This window comes from Nylanderia fulva, unplaced genomic scaffold (assembly GCF_048542155.1).
Source record: "Nylanderia fulva isolate GAGA-0341 unplaced genomic scaffold, ASM4854215v1 Scaffold9, whole genome shotgun sequence".
Lineage (NCBI taxonomy): Eukaryota > Metazoa > Arthropoda > Insecta > Hymenoptera > Formicidae > Nylanderia > Nylanderia fulva.
In genome coordinates, this window is record NW_028191026.1 from 3,170,592 (window position 1) to 3,187,059 (window position 16,468).

General features: G+C 30.8%; 1 protein-coding gene across 7 annotated transcripts in view; it reads left to right on the forward strand.

Annotated features, from left to right (window-relative positions):
• LOC114930018 (dipeptidyl peptidase 4 omega) overlaps positions 1-16,468 on the forward strand; it is a 373,400-nt gene that overhangs the window by 211,909 nt on the left and 145,023 nt on the right. Inside the window, exon 1 of one of the 7 annotated variants that reach the window (XM_029301759.2) lies at positions 1,576-1,687. The exons of the other annotated variants lie outside the window; for them this stretch is intronic. The gene's annotated coding sequence lies outside the window, so the exon portion shown is untranslated. Of the gene's footprint in view, positions 1-1,575; positions 1,688-16,468 lie in introns of those variants that run through there. 7 annotated transcript variants of the gene reach the window in all.

Here is a 16,468-nt window from a genome sequence, read left to right on the forward strand (position 1 = left end):
CGATATGATAATGGGTTTTTAAATATCTTTTTGATTAATATATTTTATTTAAATAGAATTATATTGTAAAGAGTGTATATGATTTTTTTTTTGTTTGTTTGTTAAAATTTTAATTACGCGCTTTCTCCTGCAGATTTTATTAATAACGACACAAGTTTTATTATTATAGAGCAAATGTCTTGTGTGAAGCAAATTTAGTTTCATCATTTATAATCATAAATATATAAGTAAATTAATAGATAATAAGCTTTGAGAGAGGCAATATTTGTTTCTTTTTCCTTTGGCTTTTAGAAAACAGGTCTTACAATTAAAATAGCACTGTTAAATAAAGAAATTAACGATGTGTATAACAATAATGTGACAAAATTAAAAGCTAACTGTTTTACGTATTTACTTTAATGAAGGAAACCACTTTGTGATCTTGTACGTTTGCTTCGACTGAAGAGACCGGAAGCTTTTGTTAACTTGCATGTATAAAAGAGTTTTTTCTTTCAGTTCTTTCTCTCTCTTTTTCCGCATTGCTTCTTGTCGACTCTAAAACCTGCAATTAACTATTCGTTTTGAATAACAATGGAAGAAAAATTCGAGAGAAAATCAATATACAGATTAATAAAAAAAAAAAAAAAAATTAAATTTATTTTTCCATCTTCTCCAAAACTTTGCTCCCGGAGGGACGATTTCAAAGAATTTTAATGAAAAAAAAACTTTCTGTAAAAAATAATAAATTTTTATTAGCGATTTTCGCTATTATTTTGCGATATTCGCGTCGTCGAGTTAACGACGCGGAATGAAAAGCTTTCGACATTCGAGAGATGTTTTAAGCTTTGTATCAGCGGCAACGGTATATTGCGAGGGCAGCTCAACGTCGTCGCTAGTTAAATTGCTTCGGCAATTACTCTTCTTGTACGAGACGTTCTATTCTTCTTGCCGCTTCTACCGTTGAATCCAATTTTCTGTTCGCGTATCAGCTAAAAGACTTTTGCTTGTAATAAGATGCATAAACCTCGTTGCGAGAGTCGGGTCAACATTTTGTTTGATCGATCCGGAAATGCCACGAGAGTCTAGAACTCCTCGAGAAAATTTCGCCAAAGAATTTGTATCGCGAGAACTTAAGACGTTGGATCTTTAAATAATAATATATAACCTTGTGCTTTGATATACATATATATATATATATATATATATGTATATTAAATATATATTTAATATATATATATATATATATATATTTAATATATATTATATATATATATATATATATATATATATATATATATATATAATGAAATAATTATATATATACTATATATATAATTAAATGTTGATATTTAAAATGCAACTTGCAAATAATAAGTAAAACATTCTTTTATTAATGGCGCGATAATCGTCTATTCATTGAAATTGATTCGGAATGTAATGGATACATTTATTTTGTAGTAATACGTAAAATATTTCGCGGGGGAGTGGGAGTGGGGTGAAAAACAAATTGACCGGCTCGACGCTCGTATTTTGCGGTGTAAACACGTCGTGCGGTCGCGCTCAATGACGACGACCTTGTCATTCGCGCGACGGCGCTCGAGCGGACAGGTGGTGTTGTGAGCCGCTCTCCGTCGTGACATTACGTCTCCCAGTGACATTACATAATTACTTACATCTCGAACGCGACGAATATCACTAGAGCTTACAGGTACGTGTCTAGGATACTTTAATAAACTTCGCCACGTGGAATTTGATTTCGAGTCGATTACGAGGGTTCGATGTATGTTTAACCTTTTTACAAACTTTAAATGTATTTTGACTCCCTCTCGTTTTGTGTTACGCTCGAAGCAAAGTTACATGCGACGATAGATTAAACTTCTCGTTTAGTGACTCTTGAAAAGTTTCCTTGTGCAAATCTCAACGCTTTTAACACTTTACATACTTTAATCCAACTTCCCCGTCTCGAGAGATATACGTAACTTTGATACATAATTTTGTTATAAATATATATATTTTGCACTTATTGTATGGAATAGCGAACAAAGTGCGGATTGATACAAAAAATTATTCAACCGTGAAATATTTATTTAATGTGTATTATTTAGGTTCTTTTTATATAGGTACATATTTTCGGGACTTTAATTTACATTTAAATTAAACGATTTAAGACTTTATTGTTATATAATTTTCTTTTAAATAATATATTATTTTTATTTAACATTTTGTAAAAATAATTAAAGAACACTACTGAAATTTTTATAATTTTGCTAGGATAGTAATAATTATAATAATTAAAATAATTAAAAGACATACACGTGCTAGCAATGTGAGAGAATTTGAATATGTGTTTTAAAAAAATGACATTTATTTGAATTTATGGTCGCATAATTATTTCGCATTTCCAAATACATTTTCAATTCAATCGCGATCGTATGGGAACACGATCGACATAGAAATCGGAAAGTCACTTTATCTTTCATACATCTAATATCGCGAATTTCGATTTCCGCGCGCACAAAGGTGTTTCTTTTTCGGAACTTATATATGAATACTTTCTGGCGTTTTGTGTCGCGTGATAAGATTTTCAATATGAAGCTTTTAATCCAATATCCCCCGTGTACGAGACTCTGTACGTGAAGCCATACTCTCGTAAGGGAAAGATTACCACCATATTCTCGCCGCCTATTATGATACTTTTACTTTACTTATATACTTTATTTTTTACGGAGCGCGGAAAATCGAGCTTTTTCGTCGTAAATCAAATTTGACTGATCCCTCAATTTGTAATGGACATCATGTTAAAGAAATATGTTTTCATAAGTTACAAAACTCAAGTATTTACTATTAACTTGCTTAGAACAGCTTTAGGTTTCTTTTATATTAAATTTTTTGCTCTACAAAGGAGGAAATTTTAATTTTAAAATATCGCTTGCATATTTTCATATATAATATATATTTTATATACAATATATTCAGTATTCGCATAACTGTTTATTAGTTGTATAAAATATATAATAGTGTACGAAATACGCGAGAGGGATATAGTGCAAACATATATAATACTCATATAATTATAGACACTTTGTAAAAGTTAGTTAAGTATATATTTTGCACAACATGCTTCTTGCATCAAGCTACTCATTTTAGGAGGCTGTATAAACTTTATGCAATACATTATACTGCGCTTAATCTTACAAAGCAGATATTCACATTCGCATTCGCTCGTCTCAAAGCTTTCGCGATGCGTTGTAATATTCGATGGGACGCTTTTAATCTACTATATCTTCCCATATGGCCTTCCACAACGGCACGCGCTAAAGTGGAAAGGAGGTTCGATGCTATGTCGCGTATATCTTCCCGGGGGGATTGTCCTCGTATACTTTCATCCTGCCGCTTATTATACGGCGAGACGGAAGGTTGAGCCTCTTGGCCGTAAATCAAATTTACGGCGGAGAGATCGTTCGTGCCACCCCTTTGTACCTTTGAACACTCGGTTTAATCAGTATGTACTTTCGTCCCGTGTCATGAAACTCGCAAGAATTAAAAATTCCGCCAAGAGGAATTTAAGTCTCTATTAACGTTTCAAAACATCTCGATATATACGCGACAAATTAATTTATTTCGTTTTGTTTTTGTTAAAATAAAAATTTGCAAAAACTGTAAGCGTATAAAATAAAATTTTAAAAAATAATATATTTATTTGAAAAACATTAGAAATTTATATGTATTACATGTATAACTTTTAAATGCAATTTAAATGTAATTTTATAAGATCCATTTTCAAGCTAATTGAATCGAGTATTCAATCATATACGCGAATGAATTTATTTTGTTTTTTTTTCATGAAAATAAAAATTCACAATTCGATAATAATTAAAAGCTTGATATAGGAAAAACCATAAATATATAAAATAAAAATTTTTTGAAAAAAATTATTATATATTATTTTATTTATTTGAAAGAAAATTAGAAAATATGTATTGCGTGTAACTTTTATATAATTAGGTGGACTTTATTAAATTCCAACATTTTAACTAATCGAACATTCAATCATATACGCGACGAATAAATTTATTTCGTTTTTTTTTAATGTAAAAATTCAAAATTCAGATAATAATTAAAAGTTTGATGGGGAAAAAATTGTATGAAATAAATTTTTTGGGGAAAAAATTATATATTAATTTATTTGTTCGACAAGAAAATTAGAAATTTATATGTATTGCGTGTAAATTGTAAAAATGTAACTAACTTTTTATTAAATTTCAACGTCCTTCTTAATGATGAGGATCCATGTTTAGCTTAATTGCATCAAGTGTACAGTCAACGAAGTGTAAACCGCGGAAACGTCGTGGCAAAGAAATATCGAAAAATTTATGAGACGATAGATTTCGTTATCTATAAATTTCTTTTCGGCTAAAGAAGGATGAATTAAATAAGATTACGTGTGATTCAGCTACCCTGAATTCCCATCGCGGATCCTATACGGCCACTCGTTAGCTTTGCTCGTAATGAAACCTCAATGCTTCCTGTATGCACCACACACACACATACACCTTCCTGCATGGCAGAGTAGGCGCACAATTAGCCGAGTGCCACTCTAATAAGGATTTATGCCCCGTGGGATTTGTTACGACAAATCGAAGCGCACTATTTACCGGCGAACAACTTGACGCGCGATATATTAATGTTCTGATTGAATCGCGATCGAGATTATGCGAGATTTCGAGTAGATTATCAATGACTTTTGTGTGATTGTCCACTATAGAATTTTTTCACGTGTATGACAAAAATTTCATATTGTGAAAAAATTAAATTACAAATATACTTTAGAATTTAAAACGTGTGCGATGATACGACTTTTGTTGAACAATTAATTTAAATTACGATTCTTTTCTTTGACATAAATTTCTAGCTTTATAATATTTTATATATGTATTAAAAGGATTTATTTATATACCTACAATATTTTTGTGCAATTTAAATTTTTGTTAAAAAATCTTACAGGTTATAGATAAACAGATTTTGATAAGAAGTAATTTTTGACAGAAAATTACGGATACATATATACACATAATTATATATCATTTTTCTTTAAATTTAAAATTAATTCTTATATTTGAAAAATTGAAAATTATTGCACAATTTAGTGTGTAATTTAATCAAAAATTATTTTATATGATATGCGGTTTTAACAAAGATTTTTAATTGTCAATAAGACAAATATGCGCGCGTTGCATAAACTCGCAACATTTGATGTTGCTCATACGCAATTGCTGAACTTTCACTCTGTCATATCAACACTAATGAAGAGATTAGAAGTTCGTGCAACTTGCCTCTTGGGGAGGAATATGTGAAATATTTAATTATGGAACTAATTAGGAGAATGCTCACCACGTGAAGATAATCATATTCGACAAACTGTATTAAAACTATATTAAAATATATTGTATTACATATTTTTTTATATAACGTGTTTAAGTATGGTATAATATGATATAATCGAGATGAAGTACTTATAATAAATACGGATGTAATAATGAAAAGAGAAAAACTAAATAATAAAATACAAAATATATAACTTTTTACAATTTTTTATCATTTTTGTTCTTTTATTTTAGAAGAATATTTAATACAAAAAATATGGATAATTCGACAGTCGTAAAATAAAGTTACGAATCGAGATGATATCGAATTCGATCTATCGCATTTCTTATCTTCATGTCCGGCAATTTTGATAAAGAGAGAACTAAGAATTTGGAAAGAATTTTACTTCTGAGGAACGAAAATCATATATTGTGTGCTTTTAGATTTTTGAGGGAAACCTTCGGGTGCAAAGCTCGTCGATAAAATTTGATCGGAAAAAGGTAAATGAGTGCACTTCGACGATAGGGAGAAAGCATTTCGTGGGAATTGAAAAAGCAAGGAAACACGAATGTACAAAAATAAAATTCTGAGAAGAATAAAAGTAATAAAAAAGGAATTATTGAAAATTTTATATATAGCGAGACTCATTCTATATCGGTGAAAAGATTAACGAACCTTTCTTGGAAAAAAGTAATTCCCTTATGTCGCACGGATATTTCTTCCTAATTTGTTTAGTGCCGCAAGAATAAAGCCACCGATTTATTCTTATTGACTGCTTTTCGCAGTCGGTTGCTTCCGCCTCGGATAATATCGCGGAAAGGAAGATTGCATTCGGATCTCCTTTAGGAAACGCGGAATCCAATTCGAATCCAGATTGAGAGTCGAATCCGAAATAAATCTGAGAAACCAAGATAATTTGATATACGCTAAATTGCGCAAGAACAGTCTGGCGGAAAGGTTCGTGAAAATTGTTAAAAATTTTAACGACAGTTTCGAAAAAATTCCTATCATACATACATCATGATGCAACTTTGTATTTTAAACTGAAAGAATTGTACGAAAATTTGTTTGAAAAAGCAGAGGAAATTTACATGCGCGAATATTATATAATATAATTATTATTATATAATAAATAATTATATGTTTTATTAATTATAAAAGATATAAATATTATAGAATAATATAATTATAAATCTAATAATTAGAATACGTTTGACATACATATAATTATGAATTAAATAATTGACTGAATTAATTTTTTAATCAATGATGAGCTAATCTCCTCTATTATACTTGAACTGTCGAATATTTAAAATGATTTATTTCTGTGCAAAATCTCTAATCTCCCTTTGGATTTGAATCTACATCATCCTCGATGTTTCAATTCATTTATTGCCCCGTTCGAATGGAGAGTAGCATTTCGTAAGCGAGATAACCCTACGCAGGAATTGCACGTTACTGCAACGCGAGCTAATATCGCGCTAGATATGTTATCTTTATTGATCATCAATTACATCGGCGGCGTCTTTAGCGAGCCAACCAGCGGCGCAATTAGATAATACCTTATCCGATTCCTATCTTACACTCCGCTCAATGGCTTTTAATTCGCCGAGTAGTCCGAGAATACGATAGCGGATTTACTGGATTGCTCCCGATCCTTCCGTCAAGACCAAGTCGGGAAGGGTTGAAGACATAAGGGAAAGGGATGAGAGAGACGTTCCGTGGATAATATCGCGAAAGTGCACGATACTCTTTCACGGTGGCTCAGAAATTGGATACCCGACCGAGATACTGTGCCGGTTTCGTGTAACAGGGATGGCGCATATATACATATATACATATATACGCCGCGACTCTATTGAATTTTGGGGCGGATCCAAATTGGATCTCACGTATTTAGCGGCCAACACTAACTAGAGCTACAAGCATCTCAGGAACGGACAGCGAGCTTGACTTTCCCGCGCGTTTTCGACATTCTTGATAAGACGCGAATTATGAAAATTTCAACGTTAACTTGACGCTAAAAGTATATGTTCGGCATCATTTTTTTTTTCTTATAGAACGCTGTTTTTTTCTTGTTAAAAATCTTTTTAAAGTTACAGGGTGTCTACTCTCTGGAAAAATCGGAAATTGTCAGGATTTTTTATCATTTCACTTCTATTTAGCATTTAAAAGAAATATATATATATATATCTAACATATCTTTGCAATATTTAAATTTTGATTAAAATCTTATGTAATTTTATTGATGATTTTTTTAGTATCAAGTCCTAATGTATATATAAGTTTTATAGAAAATTGTTCAATTTTTTAATGTTTAATTAAATTACTACTCTTAAAGGTGTTTGTAATAAATTATAATTTTTATTTTGTATTTTTATTTTATATTTTATTTCATTTTATATATAGTAATATATTTTATTTGTTACTGTTTAAATTAATTGTATGATTAATAAATAAATTTTCAATGCTAGAAAAACTGTATTTTTGATATAACTTTTTTTTGCAATCAAATAAATAGAAAATATTAGAAAGCGCATACAATAACGAAACTTATTTTAAAACTTGCATCTACAAATTTGTTTATTTTATCTGGAAATTAAAACAAAAGTACTTGGAAAATCAGTTTTTTCTCAGAGAATTGAGTAGACACCCCGAGTTAGTCTCTCTATATTATCAAATATTTATATATACAAAAAATATATCATTATCTATGTTGTACGATGTAATTTTATTGTAAAAGATTTTTAAAACAAATGTTTTTTATTTTGATCAATATAATAAAAAATACAAGATGTTAAAAATATCGAGATATTTTTTCCTATTTTATCGGAAAGAAATTTATTCCAAATTGGAGCAATATCGGACCGTTCTATGGACCGTAACCATGTCAGAGAGCGTATTATAAATTCATTACGTTTTCGCTTTATCCCGAAAAGTACTTACCGGACCTGAAAAATAAATTAACTCTGGGCACCAAAAATTCATTATCCATCACTGATGAACTCGTCGGCAATTCACCTGTGGACGTGCTTAATGTTGGCGTACTCGCCGGAAGTACCCGCAGCTACGATAATGGCGGATACAAATGACGACCTGGTTATTTACCTTCGAGTTTCCCGCATAGTTTCGTTTCTTCGCAAACTCGCTTCTTCCTTTCACAATGATTTCTTTTAATTCTCGCGGTGATTTCTAGCGGAAATGTATCGGTAATATTAGTTATGCGTCGAGTAGAATTCTCACTCGCGTATCTACATACATCATTGACTTTATTTCGATTCAATAAGCTTATTTAATGCTGTGAATTTTGTTAATTAATTATTTGAATTGATGGAAATGTATTACTTCGTTATGTCAATGAAAGAATTGGCTAAAATATCATTATTGGAAAAATAAATTTAGTATGAAAAATCGAAATAAAAATATACATAATATAATATAACATTATAAATATATATAATATTTATATTTATTAGATAATATAATATTTATATTGTGATATTATATATGATTGTATTATTATGCATACTTTAAATTGAATTTTTCATAACAATTATATTATATTCATTTCTTTATCTTTGTTTAGCTTGACGAGAGAGAAAAATTCTAAGGCACATTTCGATAAAATCGTGTAAAAGCTCAAGAAATTAATTTTTAACAAAAGGGGGAAAACTTTTTATTTTCGAAGAATGCACAAAGATATCTCGGGATTAATATAATATTTCGGGGACGTGTATATCGGGAAGGGGCGATAAAAAATATCTTCAATCTCTTTTGCAGGATCGACTCAGTTTTGCTGTTCGCGATTCACGACACACAGAAAAACGAAGTTGCATACGAAAGTCGGTTTATCCGCGATTCGTTTGAGATAAGCTCCGACTATACGAATGAGATTTTCTCTTTTTTTCTCTCTCCAACCTGCAGTATGTATACTTTCAGTTCCTATGTCCTGTACGCTCCTGTAAGCTTCTGCAGTTTGCACAATCGCGTAACGACCGCCGGCTGATTAAGGCCATTAGAGATAATGATAGCGCGGATGATGGACCAACTTTGTTTCACTCTCGTCAAATCGGAGATTATCCCTTTCGCAGACGCGTCAAGCAAACTCATCATTTATTCCGAGAGAGATCGATCATTTTATATATATATTTCTCCTGCTGATTTTATGCCTTATTTGTGCGCTTGTTATGAAGAAATCTGTATCTAATACTTTAGAAATATTAAAAAGTTTTTTTGAGATACTTTTCAAAATATTTTTTTTTAATTAATGGATTCTGAAACATTAGTTTAATAATTATTTGTCAATTAATTTATAATTAGTAATTATACATACATATATTAATTGAAATAATTATAGATCAAATTTATAATAATAATAAGGTGTCTACTTTTTGAAAAAAACAGGTAAATCAGGAACTGGTAGGGGAATATTTGTCTGAATTTTGACAGAATATAAATAACTTATTTAGTACAATACTTACGAAACATAAGTCAAACATATTTTTGAAATATTTAAATTTTTATTAAAATCTCATGTGATTTTTTTTTATGGATATCTCTTCTTATTATCAAGGTGTAAGTTTCATAGAAAATTGTTTAATTTTTTATATAATAAATAAATTAATACCCATCAAGACGTTAATAAATTATATTTTATATTTTTGCATATATCCGCCGGAATAAAAGTATTTTCTTGATAATAAATAATAATTAAAATATCTAAAAGAAAAGAGTCCTTAGGAATTTTTTTTTAAATTTGTGTGTGAGTAGACATCTGAATAAAATTAATAATTCTTATAACGCTTTAATTAGCTCCTATTGCTAAACGCGTATTATTTGCGATGAATTTTAGAATTGATTTTAAGTGGCGTGAAAATAACGAGATAAAATGACAGGTTGCAAAGATGTTTCGCTACTTGAAACGAATTTTTTTCTTCGGATTTCTCTCCTTATCTCTTCGTGTGTGGCAGAACGTTGCATATGCGGGAAATTACTCCTGTCGCCAGAATCGTTTGGTGACTCGTCCGATTCGATGCTTTCTAGGCCACAATCAGTTTCCTGTCAGTACACGACATCACGTGTGTGCATGCGTGCGCATGTTTGTGTACGTATCCCGACATATGTAGTCGGGAATCGCGCATTTTATGCCGATCGTGTATTTCAAGAAGATTTTCCTTGCGTATTTCGTCTTTTACGGGATTATAGCGTCTGTCAGGCACACTGAATTACTTCTCCGCGACTTAGATCCCCTAAAAGTATATATAAGCCTTATTTCGCTCGTGGCTCCCCAACGCGATCTGAGCAGTTTGATCGGTAATTGAATGTCGTGGAGAGTTACGAAGAAATACAAAGTCTTGAACATCTGTCCATAAATCACTCTCGCCAACATTCATCTTGGTTTTATGACACTTTTTTATCGTTCTTTAATAGTGTTATGAATCATGCTCTTATAAATGACAGTCAATGAAAATCAGAAAGGTAAATTATTACTACAAAATTTGGTCCATTTATAATTAATCAATTAATTATTATTATATGTATAATTAATTAGCAATTTACTAATATAAATTAATTAAAATAATTAGTACATTTAATTATGTTTTAGATCTCATTAAATCTCATAAAAGAGGTTTGAAAAATATTTAGGAAGAAATTTAAATATATTTCTAAAGATTGAGAATATTATAGATAGTTTTCTTCACGTTTATCAAATTATAGAATATAATAATATGAAGATTTTATGAATTTATAATCAACAGTATGCACGTACAGAATTGTATTGCAAGGATTTTAAAGAATATTATATAATAAATGTCCTGCGCGGCATTATAAAATCTTTAGCTTGCAGAAAAACGTATTATATACATATGCTATTATATTTAGTTTTTCTTTGGCCTAAGGCAACGGAAAATCTACGTGGCTTGTTCTGGCCCGTTTCCAGTTCTGCATGTTTTATCTCGAAACAGAAATAAAATATCATTTTGGCTCAGGATACTACTTGAGTGAACATATAGAGCTATAAATATAAAAATATTTCGAAAAATGTATTTCTGATACGAAACAAAGTGGACCATTCATACAGAATTTATGACAATCTTGAAAACATTCTCAATAATATTGAACAGCAAAGAATATTAATTATGAAAAACATTTTTTGTTATACACTTTTAAAATTTTATTTGCTTTATTATTTTTTATTATATATAACACATGGTTATCCTAATCTTAAATAAAAATATATCGCACTTTATTATTGTCCAAATTAAATTTATAATGCACAACATATCTACAAATTTTGTTATTCTTAATTATTTATCTGGAATTTTAAACGAAAATATCTGGCAGATCAGGTAATTTTTAGGGAATTTAAAAAAAAAAAAATTGAATAGATATTCTGCAATATGAAAAATATCGACGTCTGATTATTGAAGCTTTCTTTGCTGATTTTAGAAAAATTATGAAATAGATGATAATTACGACAGTTACGCAATATTTGCCGATCGACGTTACACGAATAATCATCTGAATAATGATCTGGAATGTGGATTGATATATCGAAATGCGCGAGGAACAAATCAGCGTATATAGAAAGCGCTGTTTTTTTCGCCATAAACTTAGACCCTATTAAACATTAATTGAGCGCGTAATCCGCCTCGGCAAAAAGGCGAGTTACATCGGACGACTATGTAAATCAGCTCGTATATCTCGTCGCTCTCATCGATTTTCGGGAGGGACGGAGGAGAAACGTATCGATGGAGAATCGGTCGGGATTTATCGGGATTTAGCCCCGACTTCTATAGTGTCCGCGAGGGAATATCGTCGTTCGGTCGCCCTTATTGCGGCACAAAGGACGAAACGGCGAGATTTAACGCGCGTTTATTTACAGTAATGGCGGTCTAATTAACTTGGATTAGCGGCTCTTCTTTCAAACGCGCTTTAATCGACAGAAAAAAGACCCAGGCGAAAATTTGGTACGTCTGTGCCGAATCTCGTCTCTCTGCAATATCCTCTTTTTGTCCTCTTCTTTTTTTTTTTTTTTTTTTTTTTTTTTATACATTCGCACGGAGAGACGCAACGACAAATTATCCTGTCGCTTCGCGATGGCACTTTCTGGCGGAAAATCGCTGTCGGGAGTCTGCTTCTTAATGCATTGCCGTGAAACTGACAGGGAATGGCAATGATTGTCAAAGACAATCTAATTCTCCTTTTCTGGATCGCGAAACCCTTTTTTCATCGGTGCAAATATTTTATTATGTAAAACTTCGAATGATCAATTTCATTTCGAAACTGATAAGTTGAATATGTTTTAACTTTTAATATTCAAACGACACATAGAGTCAGGAAAAAGTGAGTTTTATTAAAATAAATTTTATATAAAAAATTTTTTTGGTTAGATACAAGAATTTTGAACTCGCTATTCTCTCGAGTTTTTCAAACATTTTTGCAAAAATGTTTTATTACTGAATATGATTACTTTTCCGGTTTTTCTTTTTAAATATGCACTGCAAAAATGTTCTTAAAATTTTAACTTTTATGAAAAGTATTTATATTATTAAACTTGATTATTATTAAAATAATTGTTTCATTATATGTTTCATCAAAATTACTTTACATCATTGATTTGGTGAGCTTATTTGCATTAAAAAAGCAAAAGAAATTAGTTACATTCACTAATGTTGTTTTTAACTCGATCATTATATATTTTTCGCAACATTTTACATCTTTATCTTATACTGCGTTCTCTTTGAAATAACATTTTATTTTTCTATGAAATGCGTTTTTATTTAACTTTTGTGAAACATATCGTGTAACAAATTGAAGGAGTAAACTACAAGTTTTTAGCTTGTATGCTATAAGATATCAAAATTTTTGTTTTTCCTGGATCAATGCTTCGAAACTTCACAATCAGACAAATTCATTTTACGTTATATAATTTTTTTTCTTCTTTTATTTCACGGAAGTAAAGAGTTTGCTCAAGAACAGAGATTTCCACGGTAAAAGCTTACATAGAGAAGTTATTGACTCGTTTCGTGCAACCGGCAAATCTCTTGAAAAAGATAAAATTACGTTCGCTCGTGTCTTAAAGCTTCTTAACGTGGAGTAAATTTTACAGAAATATTTGCCGGTGCGTTTAAATCTTATATTTTGTTTCATGGCTCTTGCGAGGATCATTAAGGCTTGAAGACCATTCGAGAGATAACGACAGAATTTATTTTTCCCCATTTACAGACCCGATATGCTCTTGAATCAACAATATTTTAATCTTGCAAAATTAATTTATTATCGGATTACTCAAGAAGTTTAAATATTAGAAGTTTAAACACTTTTTTTTTTATTTTTTGAGAGATATTTAAGAGGCGACCAGATGCTCGCTGCAATATTCTACTTAAACTTTTATGCGGAAGTGCCTTTGACACTCTTATTAAATAAAATTAGTCGTTAATGATTTTCAGGATGTTGCGGATAAATTTAATTGTTCATTAATTTTTTAATTATTTTTATTTTTAATTATTTTTATTTAATTAATTATATTTATTCGACCAATATTACGCAACGATAATTTGAAGGAAAAAATGTGTGCTTCTTTTTTTATAAGAAAATATAAAAATATATATTTTATTAAAAAGAAACGCAAAATTTCTTTTCTCATAATATTATATTACCGTCGAAACATTGCTCGACTATAGATCTTTCATCTTTCTAATGCGCTCGTGAGAAATCGCTCTTCTTGAAACAAGTTAACACCCACAAACGACTAAATGACTCGCGCACGGTTAACCAGCCCTTAACTCTCATCCCTTAATGCAAAAGTTAGTTGACTGCGTGCACGCGAAGTTCGAAGAATCTTGCCATCGATAAACATATCAACCGCGAATCTTGGAATTCATGCAGCAACTTTGCATCCGCATTGTACGATCGGCGCGAATTTTGTGAATTTTTTTCTTTCTTTTTTTTTAAAGGAACTGTCCTTTTCGGCGACTCAGAAAATGTCCGAGTGCCATTTCGGTCTGTAAGTCTCATTAAACTTCTCGCGAGGTAAATGAGCGAGTTCAGCATCATAAAGAAGTTGCAAGTTTCTGGCAAGACACTTAAAAGATGAGTTCTGAGAAAGGGATGTAAGAAAATGGAAGAGAAAATCATGAGAGAAAATTACGATAGAAAAGGAAGTGAAGGAATAAGAGGAATAGAATGGGATAGATAAGATTCCTTTATATTGTCAAACTTAAAATTTTCTGTCGAAATATATTTTAAGTCTAATTACAATGAGAATAATAAATAAATGAAATTTGAGTGAGAAAAAAGTAATGAAAAAAGAGGAATTTATATAATAAATCAATTTAAAGAATGCCTATTCCCTAAAAGAACTGAGAAAATCGAGGATTGTTAAAGATTTTTTTATCTTGAAAAATTCGAGAATTTTATTGAGAGGAATTTCTTTCAAAAATTACGTCTTTAATAATTTTACCCTTATTTAAAATATTTTTATTATATACTTTTTGTTTTATATTTTTATTTTATTTGCATAATATCTTTAGCATTTAAATGTTATATTGTTTAAATTAATTTGACAATTAATAAATCAATATTAAATGCTGGAAAAGCTTCATTCTTTGCTCGCAGTCTTACGAGTGGAAAATTTGAGAGCGCAAAATAATATAATGAAACATTTTAAAAGCTGCTTTAAATTTTCGTATTTTGCCTGAAATGTTAATTTGAAATACCTGGAAGATGAAGGAATTTTTTTTGCAAGATTTAGTAGATATCCCGCATTGTCTCTCTTTCGGCTTTTAATGTTGGTCTTATCGGCCAGCAGCGACAGCAGTCGGAGAGAATGACCCTTTGACAAGCGTAAAGCGAGAGAGAGGTAACTTAACTCCCTAACATCCTGCTGTCCAGAGAGAGTGTTCGCTCTTCGCGACGAGATATACGTATGTATCTACTTTGAGAAATGTTGTAACCATGTGACATTTGTTCCCGACTGGGTTCTCGGACAAGACGGTTATATCGGAAAATCCTTTTTGCCGCTGGAAACTCGCTGCACATCCTGTAGTCATGAGATGAGAGGAACTCTGGATAAAATGGGTGTATAGAAGCGATCTAGTTAGCGCATCTCCGGAGGGAAGACTTTTTTAGAATATTTACAGATCGCGAGATAGAAAGAGAGAGAGAGAGAGAGAGAGAGAGAGAGAGAGAGAAAGAGAGAGAGAGAAAGAGAAGTGGTTATGCTGCGAGAACTCGGTTAATGTTAATTGAACAGTTAAGCAAACTGTACGTTGCAAAAATTAAGTCGCAGGTGTTGAACACGTTATTTTTTAGGCAACTCTCTGCGCGTATCAATACTTTATATCCTAAATTAATATTAATATTTGCTGGGTCTTGGATGAGTATCTTTCTCTATTATAATTTATTTGTTTAAATATGTCATTTGAATTTTTGAGATGACGTCAAATTTAAGATGTCATCGTTAACAAAATACACAGAAATTTCACATTATTTTTTTAGATTTTTATTTAATCATTTTAGTAAAGAAAACAAATCTACATATTTTTATTTTAAATTGAAGATATAAGTGGAATTATTTGTTATTCGTATCATGAAAAATAAAATATTTCGTAAAGTATATAAAAAAATATTGAAATACGACAAAAAGAAGATATTTATAACACAAATAATATCACTCTCTAATCAGATATATATATATATATTTATCGAAAATAATTATCTCCAGGTAGTACATATGTCGGGGATAGGTAGGTAATCATGTTGTGAATTACGTAGTGGATTGTGCAACGTAATCAATGTACGAGACATTAACGTCATATCTCCTAAATTTTGTACACGGCATAGCTTATTTCGTTGAATAGGATTCAATGAGATTTACTGTCATTTGGCGGATATCGTTGACAGGCGACGTGCGATTGCAGCAAATACCTTAATTTCCGAGGTACAAAGCTATATGCGAGCAAATCATCACCGAATATGTATTTGAGATTGCATTGTATATTTACGCGGAATGTGAAACCTATGAAATTGCTCAATACGAGACTTCGCTTTTGCATATACAATTAAGCTGCCTGTAACATGATTTTGAGCTAATTTTATGTCTCATATAGTTGTATTTGTG